At 48.1% G+C, this 16,183-nt stretch overlaps 1 protein-coding gene across 3 annotated transcripts in view; it reads left to right on the forward strand.

The window, feature by feature from the left end:
* Positions 1–16,183, forward strand: part of sash1a (SAM and SH3 domain containing 1a) — a 144,574-nt gene that overhangs the window by 73,569 nt on the left and 54,822 nt on the right. The window contains exon 1 of one of the 3 annotated variants that reach the window (XM_084700118.1): positions 8,725–9,025. The exons of the other annotated variants lie outside the window; for them this stretch is intronic. The gene's annotated coding sequence lies outside the window, so the exon portion shown is untranslated. Of the gene's footprint in view, positions 1–8,724; positions 9,026–16,183 lie in introns of those variants that run through there. 3 annotated transcript variants of the gene reach the window in all.

A 16,183-nucleotide genomic window follows, 5' to 3' on the forward strand; every position in this document is an offset into this window, starting at 1 on the left:
CGTTATCACTCACTCTGGTCTCTCTTTTTCGGAGTGTTATAAATCACAGATATCTGTCTGTGGACCTGGCTATCTAAAGGCTGTGTTGTGTGGGTGTAACCTCTGACAGGTTTGTGTAGGTGTGAGGATGTGTATGTGTGTGTGTGTTGGAGGACCCTCGCTGGTTGGAATTGGACAGGATTGGAACCTGTCTCGGTAATGGGGTCTGTGACCCAACGGGCCTATCACATCTGCAGCAGTGTGTGTGTGTGTGTGTGTGTGCCAAACATATTTTCCCAAACAGCTTTAAGGCCAGGTCCAGGCTATTGTTACTGTGTTTAGCTATCAGCAAGACTATAAACATTGATTATTCTAAATGGATGTTGCTTTAGCCTCATATATACACATAAATTGTACCCTTTTGGATGGATGCACTGTTGTACAATGTGAGAAACAGAAGTCCCACTGTCTATCCATCGGTCGACAAGGCATCGGACTGTCAGATGTGTGTTTAGTTGTTCTGAGCCCTAAGTACATGACGGATGGTGAGAGTATATGTTTGGAACCATCTCTTCCTTCTCTCCAGCTGTCTCCACTGCTCTGTAATCATGCTGGATAGGAGCTGCTCTCACAATGAGTATAATGACACACAGGCCTCAAAATCACTGCCCTCTCCTCTGCTGCATTCCCATGCATTAGAACGGGATTGTGTGTGTGTGTCTGTGTCTGTGTGTGTTAATTCATCTACCATGCATATATCAATCATATCAATAACCATAACAGCCTTTAACATTGTGCGTCATAATGACTTTGTAAGCCTTCACCCCATGGTTAAAACAAGCACGGAATATGCACTGGGTCCGATAGTTAAAACCACATTATGGATTTCCAGGAGCTCACTGGTTGTTGGCCTGCCTCTGTCTGCCTCTGTCTGCCTCCGTCTGCCTCAGTCTGTCACAGTCTGTTGACAGAAGACAAGATGGCAGTCACACTAACAGGCCGCAGCACCACTCTTCTCTGGCATTTGGCTGGGGGTGGGGGGTATTGGGGTGGGGGGTATTGGTGTAGGGGTGGGGGGTCTTGGGGTTGGGGGTATTGGGCGGGGCATTACAGAGGAGGCTGTACCGGTGTAGACATCTTGGGTTTGGAAACGTTGTTTTGTCTGTGTCAGCATTGGCTAGTATCTTAACTGATTTCCAACTGCTCAGCAGTTGGTTTGTCCGTGCGTGTGTGTGCGTGTGTGTGAGTGCGTGTGTGTGTGTGTGCAGAGAGGAAGTGTTGATCAGGTAGTTGTAAGTACACTGTGCACAGTGGCTCAGCTTGGGATAATCTCATTGGTGATGCCAAGGGTAGATGTCGTAGGAGGTGTGAATTGAATTTCTGAACCCAGCTTTGTTAGTGCCATATGAATGGTCACAGTCACACTAAGTCAAATAATCTCAAAGGTAAGGAGAGAGAGGAAGAGAAGAGAGATAGAAGATATCCACCCCTGGCTTCTTCAAGATGCTGAAACCCCCACCTCCACATCCATCACAGGCCTCCAGGAACATTGAACCTGGAGCTGGAAAAGACCTGATCTGTCTTTTAATTACACACGGCTGGGTGGGTTCCAATCCCTGGGGACCCCTGGTAATTCACACACGTCAGGAGAGCACAAGCCCTCGACTGGCAGCTCAATATCACCCTACCTAGACTGGGTGAGTATGGAGGGTGGAGTTGGTCGATGGAGAAGATGAGAAGGGGAAAGAGGGGAAGAAAGGGAGACTTGCCCCAGCGCTCCTCCCATTCTAACCAAACCAGGAAGTCTGAGGAGAACAGCCAAATCGGCACATAGATACTGAACCCCTGTTCCCACCCCCTGTTCCCACCCCGTGTTCCCACCCTGAAACATTGATCTGAATGACCTTGGAGAGGTTCCTACATCTAAATCTGAATTCTACACAAGATTCTTGGATCACTGGAAGTCGTACATCCCACCAGTAGATAAGAAAGTTCTTCTGTGATGAGTCGTGTTGGGCTCCAGTCCTCCAGGGGGAAAGCCCCTGCCTGGTGTTAGGCTGTTTATGTTTGTCCGTGTCCAGTGGGATCTGATAAGGAATCTCATGACTCAGTTATGTTCATGCCTCTGTGGGTCAGCTGATTCAAACACCCAAAGAGAGAGAGAGAGAGAGAGAGAGAGAGAGAGGAACCTTGAGGTGCTTGTGACTCAGAGAGAGAGAGAGATTGATATATGTTTCTGTGAGAGAGAGAGAGAGAGAGAGAGAGAGAGAGAGAGAGAGGAACCTTGAGGTGCTTGTGACTCAGAGAGAGAGAGAGAGAGAGAGAGAGAGAGAGAGAGAGAGAGAGAGAGAGAGAGAGAGAGAGAGAGGAACCTTGAGGTGCTTGTGACTCAGAGAGAGAGAGAGAGATTGATACATGTTTCTGTGAGAGAGAGAGAGAGAGAGAGAGAGAGAGAGAGAGAGAGAGAGAGAGAGAGAGAGAGAGAGAGAGAGAGAGAGAGATACATCGTTAACTACTAAAAATCTATAAGATGATCAACAAGCTGCTGATGGAAAGATAAAAAGCTACACAGTAGGTCCATGTTATGATCAGTGTGGTTGGTTTTGGCTTTGGCATGGGGGGGGGGCTGAGCAGCATGCGGTTGGGTCAATGTGGGGTTTGTCAGTGGTGACGCCAGGCAGCCTATCTCTAATAGGATTTGGACATTGCCCAGTCATGCACACACGCACGCACACACACACACACACACACGCATGCGCACACACACACTGTACAAAAAAGCATTTAAACAGTTCCAGTCCACGGACTTATTCTCCCCAGTACCTCCATCTTCCCCCACAGCTATTTATACCACAGGCACATTTTTATCAGTATTGCTCTCTCGCTCGCTCGCTCACTCTCACTCTCTCTCTCGCTGTCTGTCTGTCTCTCTGTCTCTCTGTCTGTCTCTCTCTGTCTCTCTCTCTCGATATTTCTCGCTATTTCTCTCTTTCTCTTCCTCTCCCTGTCTTTCTGCCGCCTTACCACCTTCCCTCTCTCCTACTTGAAGTATAGTTTTCTGATGTAACCTCGAGGCAACATCAAGGTGAAGTAACTGTGTGACTTAGTCCCCTGGTAACTCCGGTAACCCTGGTAACCCCGGCGGGACAGCTCTGATCCACAGGAACAGGCCCGGCCGGATGAGCCCAGAGAGATGGAGGTGAGAGGGACACAGGCAGTAATCACAGGCAATCATCAGCTCTGGGAGTCTTCCCTGGCCTGGACTACCCCTGGAGACCCTGCTGAAAGAGAAGGAGTATGAGACATGTGAGGAGAAGATGCAGGAGTAAAAGAGAGGGAGACAGAGAGACACAGAGAGAGAGAGAGAGAGAGAGAGAGAGAGAGAGAGAGAGAGAGAGAGAGAGACAGAGAGAGAGAGAGAGAGAGAGAGAGAGAGAGAGAGAGAGAGAGAGAGAGAGAGAGAGAGAGAATAAAACATGGCTAGTCCCCACTTCCCTCAGGCTACTGGAGCAGTTCTGTTGTGAACTTGTCTGGTTCTCTATCATCTTATTACCTACATTACCCTCCCATCCTTCCTCCATCCCTCCATCCATCCTTTCCTTTATTTCCATCCCTCCATCCATCCACCCCTTTCGCCTTCGGCGCACAAACTAGCTCATCCACATACATAAATATGAATGCTGGGTCTAATGCTGGTATGATTTCAGATGGTTCAGAGGTTAAGTTAGTGTCTTAGCAAGTGACAGGTTTTTCCCTGGGGCAGAGGTAGCTGTGACCAAGCTGTCTTCAGACCGGGAACTCCTCGCTGCCCTAAAATTTGTATGTCACTCATACTCCTGATCTGTAATCTCGTATCTATGTTACCAGGCAAACAATGGGCCTGCTTTGTGTTTTTGCGTATAATATGTGTGTAGAGTGTGTTTGTGTTTTGTGTTTGAGTATGAGAGAAGCCAGGATGTTTTATTGTAGACAGACAGACAGACAAACTGACAGACTGACAGACTGACAGACTGACAGACTGACAGACTGACAGACTGACAGACAGACAGACAGACAGACAGACAGACAGACAGACAGACAGGGAGACAGTTATAGACATGGAGAGAGATAGCGAGAGAGAGACAGGGAGATGGAGAGGGAAGAAGGAAACCTCTTATATTTCCTTACATCCTCGTCCCCATATGATTGGAAGAGACGGTCCGGGGGATTTATTTAGCATTTTGAGGCGGATCTGAGGAGAAAGGGATTGGCTCTTTAGAAATGCAACCCTGCAGTCTCTTAAAGCTGAAATCCCACCCTTATAAAATCATGTGAAACAGCTTCTTCTCTCTCAGAGAATTCTGATGTCGTGGAAGCTCTCTGGAGCCAGACAGGACACTCTCCATTCCAAGCTAACCACCTAGGGCTCATCTCCACTGGTGAATGTGGTTCCTAGATTGTTGAGACAAAGAAGTGTTCCCCTTCTCCAGTAGCCCAGCTTCCAGAAGGACTCTCCTTGATCATGTGGTTTGAAAGGATGGGACTGCTGCAGAACGGGGATGTAAAGCCTTCTGGTTTGAGGATCCATAGAGCTACTTTAAATCCCGGTTGCTCTGTGGTTAAGGCTTGGATGTCTGATGTTTGCTTCCACATTTGTTCTTCGCAGCACATTCAATTATGTGTGTGTGTGTGTGTGTGTGTGTGTGTGAGCAAGACCAGCTCTCTGCTGCCATCTATTGGCCAGATTCAACTCAAACGTAACCTTGTCTTTGAAATTTTGCATGTCTGTGTATGTCTGTGCTTCTTTTTCTTTCTTTATCTCTCTCTCTTTCTCTCTTTCTCTCTTTCTCTCTCTTTCTCCATGTGTGTGCTTTGTTTGTGCATTTGTTTTTTGATAAATGGGTGTGTGTAATGTATGTGTGTGTGTGTGTGTGAGAGAGAGAGAAAGAGAGAGTCTCTGTAAATGTGTTGGCTAATTACTTGAATCTAGTGAAGGAGGTCAGTGATAGTCAATGAGCGTGTTCCAGTTCTCCCCCACCCCCCTCTGTGAGTTGCCACTTGTCACATATTTGCATATAAATTGCTTTAAATATGACGTTCCTGGTAAATTCCTTATCGGCAACTTGTTTAAAATTCATGAGCGCTTTTGATTTTTTTTGGGGAAAAGTATAGATGCCTACAAATGCTTTGACACTGAAGAAAGTGGCAGGTGTGTTTGTCAGGATCCTTTTCTGTCATAGAGAGAGAGCGTCTGCGATCCAAACATTTCAGAAATTGTGTTCCTTTTTTACTGCATTTCAAAGAATCTCCTTCTCCCTTTCTCTCCCCCTCTCTCTCCCTCTCTCTCTCCCTCTCTCTCTCTCTCTCTCTCCCTCTCTCTCTCTCTCTCTCTCTCTCTCTCTTCCCCCCCCTCTCTCTCTCTGTCTATGTTCATTTCCCAGTTGGAGCTAACAGATGGTGTTGGGACCCCATGTCCCCTGCCTGTGTGCATGTGCGTGTGCGTTAGTGCATGTGTGCATGTTTCTATGCCAGTTTGTCCTAATGCTTATGATCAGTATTCAGGAGCAGGTCTGTAGATAGTCCAAAATCTCCCCAAAGAGCCCTAGGGACTCCTCTCCTCCACCAAGCACTGCCTGTCTGCGTCTTCACCTGTCTCACCAAGCACTGCCTGTCTCTCTGCTTCCTCACCTGTCTCACCAATAACTGCCTGTCTCTCTGCCTCATCACCTGTCTCACCAAGCACTGCTTGTCTCTCTGCCTCCTCACCTATCTCACCAAGCACTGCCTGTCTCTCTGCCTCCTCACCTGTCTCACCAAGCACTGCTTGTCTCTCTGCCTCCTCACCTATCTCACCAAGCACTGCCTGTCTCTCTGCCTCCTCACCTGTCTCACCAAGCAATGCCTGTCTCTCTGCCTCCTCACCTGTCTCACCAAGCACTGCCTGTCTCTCTGCCTCCTCATCTGTCTCACCAAGCACTGCTTGTCTCTCTGCCTCCTCACCTATCTCACCAAGCACTGCCTGTCTCTCTGCCTCCTCACCTGTCTCACCAAGCACTGCCTGTCTCTCTACCTCCTCACCTGTCTCACCAAGCACTGCCTGTCTCTCTACCTCCTCACCTGTCTCACCAAGCACTGCCTGTCTCTCTGCCTCCTCACCTGTCTCACCAACACCCTGTCTACCTAAGGAGGAGCTCACACTTTTAAACAAGTGTCCACATCTTTTGACCATGTGTACAAAGACGCTTGTGCACCCTCAAACACATGTTCCTTTGTCCTAGTGTTGTCTTTCAGGGGGATTGAAAGTTATGTGGTCAGAACTGTATGCAGTATACAGAAGAGCTCTATTTTGAGTCAGCTATGGTATTCTGGAACATCAATGGTGTTGGACAGGGGAGGAAATTGTATGTTTAGGAAAATGTTTTAAACCGTTTAAACCTAACAACCTGAGATCCAGCATCAATGGGTAGAAAGGGACACAAAGAGGAAAAGGGACAAAGAGGGGAAGAAAGAGGGGAAATAGAGAAAGAGAAAAAGAGGGAGAGAGTGAAAAAGTGAGATAGACAGAGACCCATACTTCATCCAAGCAGTCATAAACGCTTCCTTCCATCTACTCCGTCAGAGAGGAAGGGTCAGGTCCATGAACTCAGCCTGACCTGTTCCCCCAGACTGACCCAGCTCAGAACCATCGCTGCTGCAACCTCCATCCTCTCCATCTGCATCTGCACGCTTTCAAGTTCTGCCCATGCCAGCATTTTATCCCAGCGATAATCTTTTTTCTTTATGAGCTGACCGACCTAATGAAGTGTTTTATGTGTCTGTCTGTGTGTGGGTGTGTTTGACCCAGGAGTTTCTCTGTATTTTATATCCCCTTCCTGAATGACAAACGTGAGTGATGGTTAGCTCAGGCAAGGCTTTCATTAGTTATGATAAAGCTGGGTGTAAATCTGTAGCCAGACATTGTCATGCTGTGATTAGCATTGATTCATATGACAGAGGCTACAGAAAAAGCCAAGCATGACCGGCCAAGCTGGGTCACCCCCCCACTAATAATCCACACTGGATCCACAGCTACGCACTGGAAACAATTTTCCAGCAACATTCCAAGAATGTTAGTTGCATGGTATGTGTGTGTTTATATACGTGTGTGTGTGTGTGTGTGTGTGTGTGTGTGTGTGTGTCTGTGTGTGTGAGTACCCTTCCTGTGGATGTGTAAGCTTATGAATGTGTTTGTGTATAAACATCCTTTCAGCATGTGCAGTTTCTATAAACGTTGCGACAGCAGGTATAAACAGGATGCAATACGGTGTGTTTGTGTGTGTGTGTGTGTGTACAGTATGTGTGTGTGTGGGCCTCACAGTTTCACTGACCCAGCTGTGAAACCCAAACACAACAATCATGTCAGCACACCCCGTTGACCTGGGCATCAGTTGAATTCAGAGAGTTGCTGGTTTTATTTGACACTGAGTATCAATTGAGTTTGAGGGATTCAGCTTGGTAATTCCTTTTACTGGAGGCACACTGTGCATATACTCCTGGACTGTCACTGGAGGACATAGATAGTGGGTTTTTGTTTGAGGGTTCTTCTGGCTTCAGTAGCTCCAGTCTCTGTGAATGACCCCTCCCCACCACCCTCATTCCTGTGGTGTATTCTGGGTACTGGGTCCTGTCAGCAAGTCTGGCTGCCTAACCCTCCTCCCCCGGGGGGCTCCCCTGGTACCCCTCCAGCCCCCTGCCTGTCCTCCCTTGCCCCTGTCTCATTCACCCCCACCGTCTCTCTCACTACCTCTCCCGCCTTCTCCCTCTCACTCACTTTTTCTCTGTTACTCTCTCCCACGGCCCCGTAGGGTCCACTACTCAGCATTCCTAAACTGGATGCTTTTCCCCCCCCGCTCCCTTTCTCTTTTTTTTCATCCCCCTCTCCCATTTAACACTGAGAAACCCTACAATCCTCACTGAGTGACTCATTCAAATAATAGTCTCTTCTCTCTGTATCAGGTTACTCTCTCCCTCTTTTTTCACCCTCTCTTTTCTCCCTGTATCTTGGCCATTTATAAATGAGGGCCTTTGAAAGAGACGAAGGGAGAAAGAAAGAGAGAGAGAGACATGGAAAGAGTGAGACTTTGAGAAGGAGAGAGAGGTAACGAAGGACGTTGAGAGTGAGCGAAGCCAAAACTTGAGTAGCCCTGTAATTTTCTGCTTGGGTTCTATAACCATGACAGACAAATGAGTCAATCTGAGTTTGGTTTGTGGCCCCCTATGTTGACCCCCCCACCCCTCAGCCTCCAGTCCAGGCTTACTCCACAGCCAGCTGGGCCCCAGGGAACAGGGGTGGGGGCAGCCCTGGAACTTGGAAAAGGTGGGGTTCCTCTCTCTCTCTCTCTCTCTCTCTCTCTCTCTCTCTCTCTCTCATAGTTTCTATGAGACTTGGGAAGCAGTGGGATGTCACACACTGGGACCTCACAGCTGTGAGAGACAAAGAGAGTAAGAGAGAGAGAGAGAGAGAGAGAGAGAGAGAGAGAGAGAGAGAGAGAGAGAGACAGGAAGAGGAAAAGAGGAAACGGAGGGAGGAGGAGAGAGGAAACAGAGTCAGAAACAGACTGGAGGAGGGAGAGGCAGACTTGGAGACGGAGGACAGACTTGAGAGAAAGAAACAAGAGAAGAGAAAGGAGAGCCGGAGAGAGTGAAAGCCCTCCCTCAGTGTGCGCCAGCGCCAGGGTTAGCGTGGCTAGCGTTGTGCTAGCCTTCCTTAACACAGCCGGAGTCTGACTCCTCAGAGGACAGCACTTCTGTTCGCTTCTACTCTGTTCTGCACTCTGTTCCACTCTGCTCTATTGTACTCTGCTCGCTTCCTCTCTACTCTGCTCTGCTCTACTCTGTTCTATTCTAATCTACTTGACTCTGTTCTACCCTTCTTTATTGTACTCATTGTTAATACTCCATAGTGCTGTACTCTACTGCTGTGATCGTGCCAGTGCACATTGTTCTCTGCTCTCCTGGTAGTACCCATTGTGACAGAGCTGGCCAGCTGCAGGAGAAGCTCTGTGTTCTCTAGGCCAGGACAGCGCTGGTGAGTCATTCTACCTCTATTCTTCTGGGTTCTTCTCTCTTTTGAGATGATTTTGGGTTTGGACCAAGTCATAGAACTAGCCATAACAGTAAAACCTTTAAGTTTTCAAGCAGTGGAAGCCAAGTCTTGTCACTGTGAAACAGACAGCAAGAAGGGACGTTTCACAATGAGTCTATCTGATGTGGAGAGACAGTGACAGTGGTATTGTGTTGTGTTGTTCAGTCTGGTAGTGCGGGTATGTTAGCTGAGACTCTGAAGCGTGACCAACGTCCATCTGAGTGGCTGACAGGTTGACAGACTCACTGGCTGACTGACTGACTGAATGACTGAATGACAGGCTGACTGAGTGAATGAATGACTGACTGACTGTCTAACTGACTGGTTGACTTTTCTGCTGCTCAGTCAGCTGGTTAGTGTGTGCCGCACACTGTAAATGTATTTGTGTATGAATGCACATATTTGAGTGGTGTACAGTGTAAACATAATTACACTGTGCTCCTGGAGACAAAACTGAAAAGGGAGCATATAGAGAGAGAGAGAGAGAGAGAGAGAGAGAGAGAGAGAGAGAGAGAGAGAGAGAGAGAGAGAGAGAGAGAGAGAGAGAGAGAGAGAGAGAGAGAGAGAGAGAGAGAGAGAGAGAGAGAGAGAGAGAGAGAGAGAGAGAGAGAGAGAGAGAGAGAGAGAGAGAGAGAGAGAGAGAGAATATGAGAGACAGAGAGAATATGAGAGACAGAGAGAATATGAGAGACAGAGAGAATATGAGAGACAGAGAGAATATGAGAGACAGAGAGAATATGAGAGACAGAGAGAATATGAGAGACAGAGAGAATATGAGAGACAGAGAGAAAATGAGAGACAGAAAGAATATGAGAGACAGAGAGAATATGAGAGCAATATAGAAGGGAGAGAGAATGAGAAAACAAGAGAGCGAGAGGAGAAAGGAATCCGACTTCATTACTATTTATCGGTGTCCTCTCTGGTCTGTATTGATTTCCTCTTCTATAGAGGAAGATCAACAGCCTACCACCACTCGGTCAGGAACCAAATAAATAAGGTGCTCATATCAACACTGAATCTGCAGATCACACCTGTTCATTGATTTCTCCTTTTCACTTCTATACACACACTCACTCACTCACACACACACACACACACACATACACACACACACACACACACGTAGTCAGTCATTGTCGTTCGTAAAGACTCAATTGTTCAGTGTTAGTGTGCGTGTGTGTAGTGTGCATGTGTGGCTATGGACTTGAACAATGAACTGTGCTGTGTGAACTCTATCTTTGTCCTTTTCTCTCTCCCTTTCTCCCCGCCTCGGCCTCTGCCGACATCTGGCCCTACTGCTGGCTGACAAGGAACAAGGGAATGGAGGGAGGGAGGGAGGGAGGGAGGGAGGGAGGGAGGGAGGGAGGGAGGGAGGGAGGGAGGGAGGGAGGGAGGGAGGGAGGGAGGGAGGGAGGGAGGGAGGGAGGGAGGGAGGGAGGGAGGGAGGGAGGGAGGGAGGGAGGGAGGGGGAAAGAGAAGAGAGAGAGAGGCCAGCAGAGTCCCTGGTCAAAGTCCCTGGCTGCTCCAACTGTAACAGCATAAGGCTGGCTCTCCTAAAGTCTGGCACCCCTCACCATGCCTCTCTGAGGGAGAAAAGGAGAGGGGAGGGGGATGGGTGGAGAAGGAGGAAGGAGAGTGGGTTTACATTTAGTCATTTTAGCAGACGCTCTTATCCAGAGCGACTTACAGTAAGTACAGGGACATTCCCCCCGAGTCAAGTAGGGTGAAGTGCCTTGCCCAAGGACACAACATCATTTTGCACGGCTGGGAATCAAACCGGCAATCTTCTGAGTAATAGCCCGATTCCCTAACCGCTCAGCCATCTGACTCCTGAGTTAAGACAAGGGAACACCCTGCTTCAGTACCTTCATCCACACCAGGACTGTTTGACAACTAGTTCAGCACGATGTGGAAGTGTGTTAAACATGTCTGTTAGTAGTGGGTCACTCCTTTCTCTCTTTCCCCACTCCCTCTCTTTTCTCCTTGCTTTAGTTTCACTGAGAGCAGGGAGTGCAGCTGGTTTCTTGGCTTAGTTCAGATGTTTGTGCAATGGAACTGTTTCTGTGTTTAAGAAGCCACGCAGGTGGTGTGTGTGTGTGTGTGTGTGTGTGTTTTACAGATGTTGTTTGCATGGCTTGTCGCTGGTGTGGCTTCCTCCACCACGTGCCCACACCAGGGATCAAACGAAAGGTCCTCTCACTGCTGTGTTATTGAGATATGCTACAATGGTTGTTGAGCCTGGACTGTCCTGTGGTCAGTCAGAGAAACTAGGTCAGCCCAGCACAACTCTGACCCTGTGTGCTCCTGCCCCCCGGCCAGCGCAGCGGAGTGTGTGTGTGCTGGTATAATGTGAGTGTGTGTTGAAGTGTTTTGGTGTGTGTTTGTGGATGTGTTGGTTAGTTAGTATGGAGGGAACAAGGCTCCCTTCTGTTGTTGCCAAGGCAATAAAAGCCTTTCAGTAATGATCTCAGCCCACAACATCCCATAATAACCAGCACTGTGACTGACATGACTGGTTTGGGGCCAAGAGCTGAAGCAGAGAAAGGGCAACTAAACGTAACTTCTCACATTGTACACAACTCGACAAACTGATCTCTCCAGAAGAGATAATTGATTTGTATTTCTCAAGGGTAGACAGCAGGGATTGGCAGAGCAGAAATGAAGAAAAGACAGAATATCGTCTGTTATTATATGTTAAACAAGTACGCTGATTTATGTATCTGTATGTTTGCCTCATTCATGAGTAATGGCCTCGAGGTCTCTTTTGAGGACATATATGAGATCATGGATGTAAAACACATGTGATGCAGTCAGTTCTCTCACTCAGGGATGTGTTTGAAAGACAGGGTGAGAGAGAGAATGAGAGAGGAAGAAGAAAGAAGCCGTCAAGCTTGCTGTATCTCTGACTTCCACTGGCGTTTGAGGAGACTGATAGATCAGCATATGTAGAATTGTAACCATATGGCTGCACATTACTAGTTTATTATTCATAGAAAGTCTTTATTCTCCCTAGGAGAGCTACCTCCAGGAGAAAATGGGATTCGTTGCACATGTTCGAATCACACAAGGCTTTTCTCTCTCTTTTTATCCCACGCTCTCTCCATCTCTCCATCCCTCCATTTATCCCCTCACAGGGCAGACGGGTCATGTTTTTCTCTCTGATGTAGGGTCTTATTTGCCCCTGCTCTTATCAGCACGCTCACACTCACATACAGATATGCACACGCGCACACACACAGACACGCACACACGCACACACACCCCTCCTCTATGGAGAGACTCAGGGAAATCCATCACTGTCAGAGTACACACTGCAAGACCGATTACCTGTTGGAGACACACACAGTCTTTTAAACACACACGCATAAATACAAACGCACCACACCGTGTTTCTCTCTCTTTAACACACACATATATATTCACATGACATCCTTTGCTTTAAGTTCTGTCAGCTTGCAAAATCCCTTAGTCATCGTTTGGGAGGGAGGCTGACGAGCACTTCTGTCATCATAACCCCAGTCCCCCATCCCCAGTTCCCCACAACCTCCAGCCTGCTATGGCCTCTGTAAACGTCCCTCCCTAGGGATGTGGCCCCCAGCCTGCTCCAGCTCTCTCCCACACACTCTCCAAGCTGGGTGTTGACTCTCTAAGGCTCCACAGACGCTTCTGTCTGAGGGACTTACCCACTATGTCTGGGGAAAACATGACTGTGTCTATACTGTGTGTGTGTGTGTGTCTATACTGTGTGTCTATACTGTGTGTGTGTGTATGTGTGTGTGTTGTTTAAAAAAATTACTCATATTTGAATATGAAAGTCGGAGGTACGATGAAGCTAGAAACTCTCTCCAGTCATGTGTAGCTCCAGTGTCCACACCCTTGTTCGTAACACCAGAATATAACATAACAGCCCATAAATCCACTCAGACAATTTACTAGTTCTTGTTGTTCCTCCCATCCCAGAGAGCACAGGGTGCAGTGATAGTGAATCTCAGACAGGGTGAGTAGTAAGATGTCTCCCAGCAGTTTAGGGTGGAAAGCTTGAACCCGGGTGATGACGATGATGATGACTGTGTTTTACAGTAATTAAGGGCGAGTGTTTAACAAACCCCACCCTGTCTGCTTACTCCCTTCTCCTCTGTTGCCCTCTCGACGCTGTCCCTCACTTCCTGTACCTGTTGTGCCCGGGGGTGAGGTGCAGGGGTAGTTATTTTAACATGAAATATGTCTGTGTACAGAAGCCCTGCCTGCTTCATCAAATCACTCTGTTTGGATTAAACATTTTCCATACTTAGTTTTGATTGGGTACCAAAACTGGGGTGATGGGTGTGTGTGTGTGAGTACATGTGGTGCACACAGCTGGATTTAGGTAGTCACTGCGGTGCTTTAAATTAAAAGCTCATAAAATTTATTTGAAAGCATGTGAGAGGTCAGGTGCAAATCAGATGTAATCTTCTGTAAATTCATTGGTAAATTTCCAATGTCGAAGGTTACACACCATATTGGGATGAAAGGATTACAGCTCTTACCTGCACAGCAAAGAAAAACAATGCATGCTGTTAAACCGCCTAGGGACAGTTAAGCTGTGTGTGTGTGTGTTTGTGTGTCTTGCCAAAGGCATCTTACACCCTTTAGCCCTTTCTCCCCTACTGTTCCAGTCTATGGTGCCAGACAACAGTTGATTCCCAAGGGCACCTTAGTTTATCTGTGTGTGTGTGTGTGTGTGTGTGTGTTTGAGTGATGCTCTGTGTTAATCAGAGCTCAGTCCAGATGCCTCTCTGCCTCGTGGCACACACTATCAAACACATACACACACTCCACTCACTTTCCACTCACAGCTTACAGCTGTCCACCAGCACCGTATCAGTACTTTTTACACCACGTTTATTTCCTGCACTTTTGAGGTTATTCTGCAGATTATGTTCTGCTTTAACGTGATGTGATCTCAAAATGCCGATAGAGTCCAATCCAACATTACACACACACACACAACATGCTTTTCCTGTTTGTGTTGCCCGTGGAAACAGGCCTCCCTGTGTGTGTGAATGATGATGTCATGCAGTGATAAACAGCGCTAGGTCCCGGGGGACCCTGTCATCGCTAGCCAAATCTCAGCATCAGGATTTTCTCACACTCCACAGGAGAGTCCTGTCACCATCACGTCAAAACCAAAATACTGCTGACAAAATACTTAACCCCACAGAACCACAACACTGAACCCACCAGGACAGGAACATTATTCAAAGCAGAATATCCATCTTCTTGAACTGAACATATACATCGAGATCTAAGCTGATGCTTGTGTGGGTTTATTTCTCGTCCAGCCCAGATTATCTTTGACTCAAACACCAGTTTTTTCTTCTAATGAATGGTTGCCTCTCTAAAGTCCAGCTGCGCTAGCAAGCCAGCCAGGCAGCCAGACCATCAGCCAGCCAGCCAGCCAGGCAGATCATCATCAAGCCTGCCAGCCTGCCTGGATGGAAGTGGAGAAATGTCATGTGCTGGCCTGGGTTGGAACAACTGCAGTGGTTCAGACACAGAATTATTTATCTTTTCACCTCTGAAAACTTCTCACTGTGGCCTGGGCTGGTTAATGGCCATCATAAAAGTATGAGTGTGTAAACAAATGAAAGTGAACATGTGAACGTGTGTGTGTGGTTGTGCATGTACACGTGTGTATGTGTGTGTACCCATGCATTTCTGTCTCCATTGGTGATATGGTTTGACCTAAGGCCATGTTTACCCTTTCCTGAATATCTGACACAGCCTGAATCTTCAAGCTTCCTGTCCTCATCCAACACCGCTGACGTGGAACCATCCTCTGCTATGATGTTCCCTGACTCTAGGGGGCGCTGTTGCTCCAGAACTCTGCCCTCTGGTCTTGTCCTGTCTGCTGGACCCATAAAGGCTTCTCTTGTCTTCCACACAACATGAATCTTCCCTTCTTACTCCTTCTCTTCTCCCTCAACCACCATTCATTTTCCTGCTTTCTTTTTTGCATCTGTTCAGTTCTTCTTGTTGTTCTCCTCTTTGGTTCCTTCTCTCACTCTTCTTTCCCCTCTCCCTCTATCCTTCTCTCCCTCCCTCTCTAATTCTGTTTTCTTCATCTCCACCTCTGCAACTCCCCATCCCTCTCTTTGCTATGGCCTCAGAGTACAGTAGTAGCACATGATGCCATCACATGCTCTCCCTCATGCCTCTCAGTCTGTCCCATGAAGCCCCCAGGGCTGGGGCTGGGCTGGGGCTGGGGCTGGGGCTGGGGCTGGGGCTGGGGCTGGGGCTGGGGCTGGGGCTGGGGCTGGGTTTGGTCTGGGTCTGGGGCTGGGGCTGGGGCTGGGTCTGGGCTGGGTCTGGGGCTGGGGCTGGGGCTGGGTCTGGGCTGGGTCTGGGCTGGGTCTGGGGCTGGGTCTGGGCTGGGTCTGGGCTGGGTTCGGTTTGGGCCGGGGCTGGAACACAGTTTGGTCAAAACGAGACACTGTGTCTGGGCTTGCAGTGAGACAGTGGTCAGGTTTGTGATGATTGTGGCTCACGTTAACAGTGACGAGTAGGAATAACATGGACTGTTTACTGTAAACCCTGGAGCTGGTTTGGTTGAGCAGTTCCTAGTGAGAAGCCGTGTGGTGTGCTGGGATGGTGAAGACCAGTGCTGTCTGTGTAGGCTGTGTTTCACCATGAGCCACAGAAATCACAGCCCATTTATATCCAGATTAGGGACAGAGCTGTTGGCAGAGACACACACAGATGTATATGCCATCATAAGTGTTTGTGTTTGTGTGCGTTGCCTTGGTTAAACTGAGCCACCAGGAACCCCCCCTCCTAAACTCCTTCCGTCCTCACCGGTAAACCACATCCAACAGACTCTGGACTCTATGCCACTGAGGGGCGGGAACACACACACACACACAAACCTCTTGTTCAGCCACAACTCATCCACATATTACTCTGATTTCTTCTATTTTTGTCTGCATCCTGTAATGTTGTAAACACACCAAACTCTGGAATCTTCTACTCTGACCTCCAAATGCTCCAAATGCACAGGAAGCCCCTCCATAATGCTCTCCAGCCGAAATGGCTAAGCCCCGAGTAGATGACCTACACTTTATG

The sequence above is a fragment of the Hypomesus nipponensis genome, chromosome 6, assembly GCF_054491055.1.
Source record: "Hypomesus nipponensis isolate SF chromosome 6, ASM5449105v1, whole genome shotgun sequence".
In the NCBI taxonomy this organism is placed as follows: Eukaryota; Metazoa; Chordata; class Actinopteri; order Osmeriformes; family Osmeridae; genus Hypomesus; species Hypomesus nipponensis.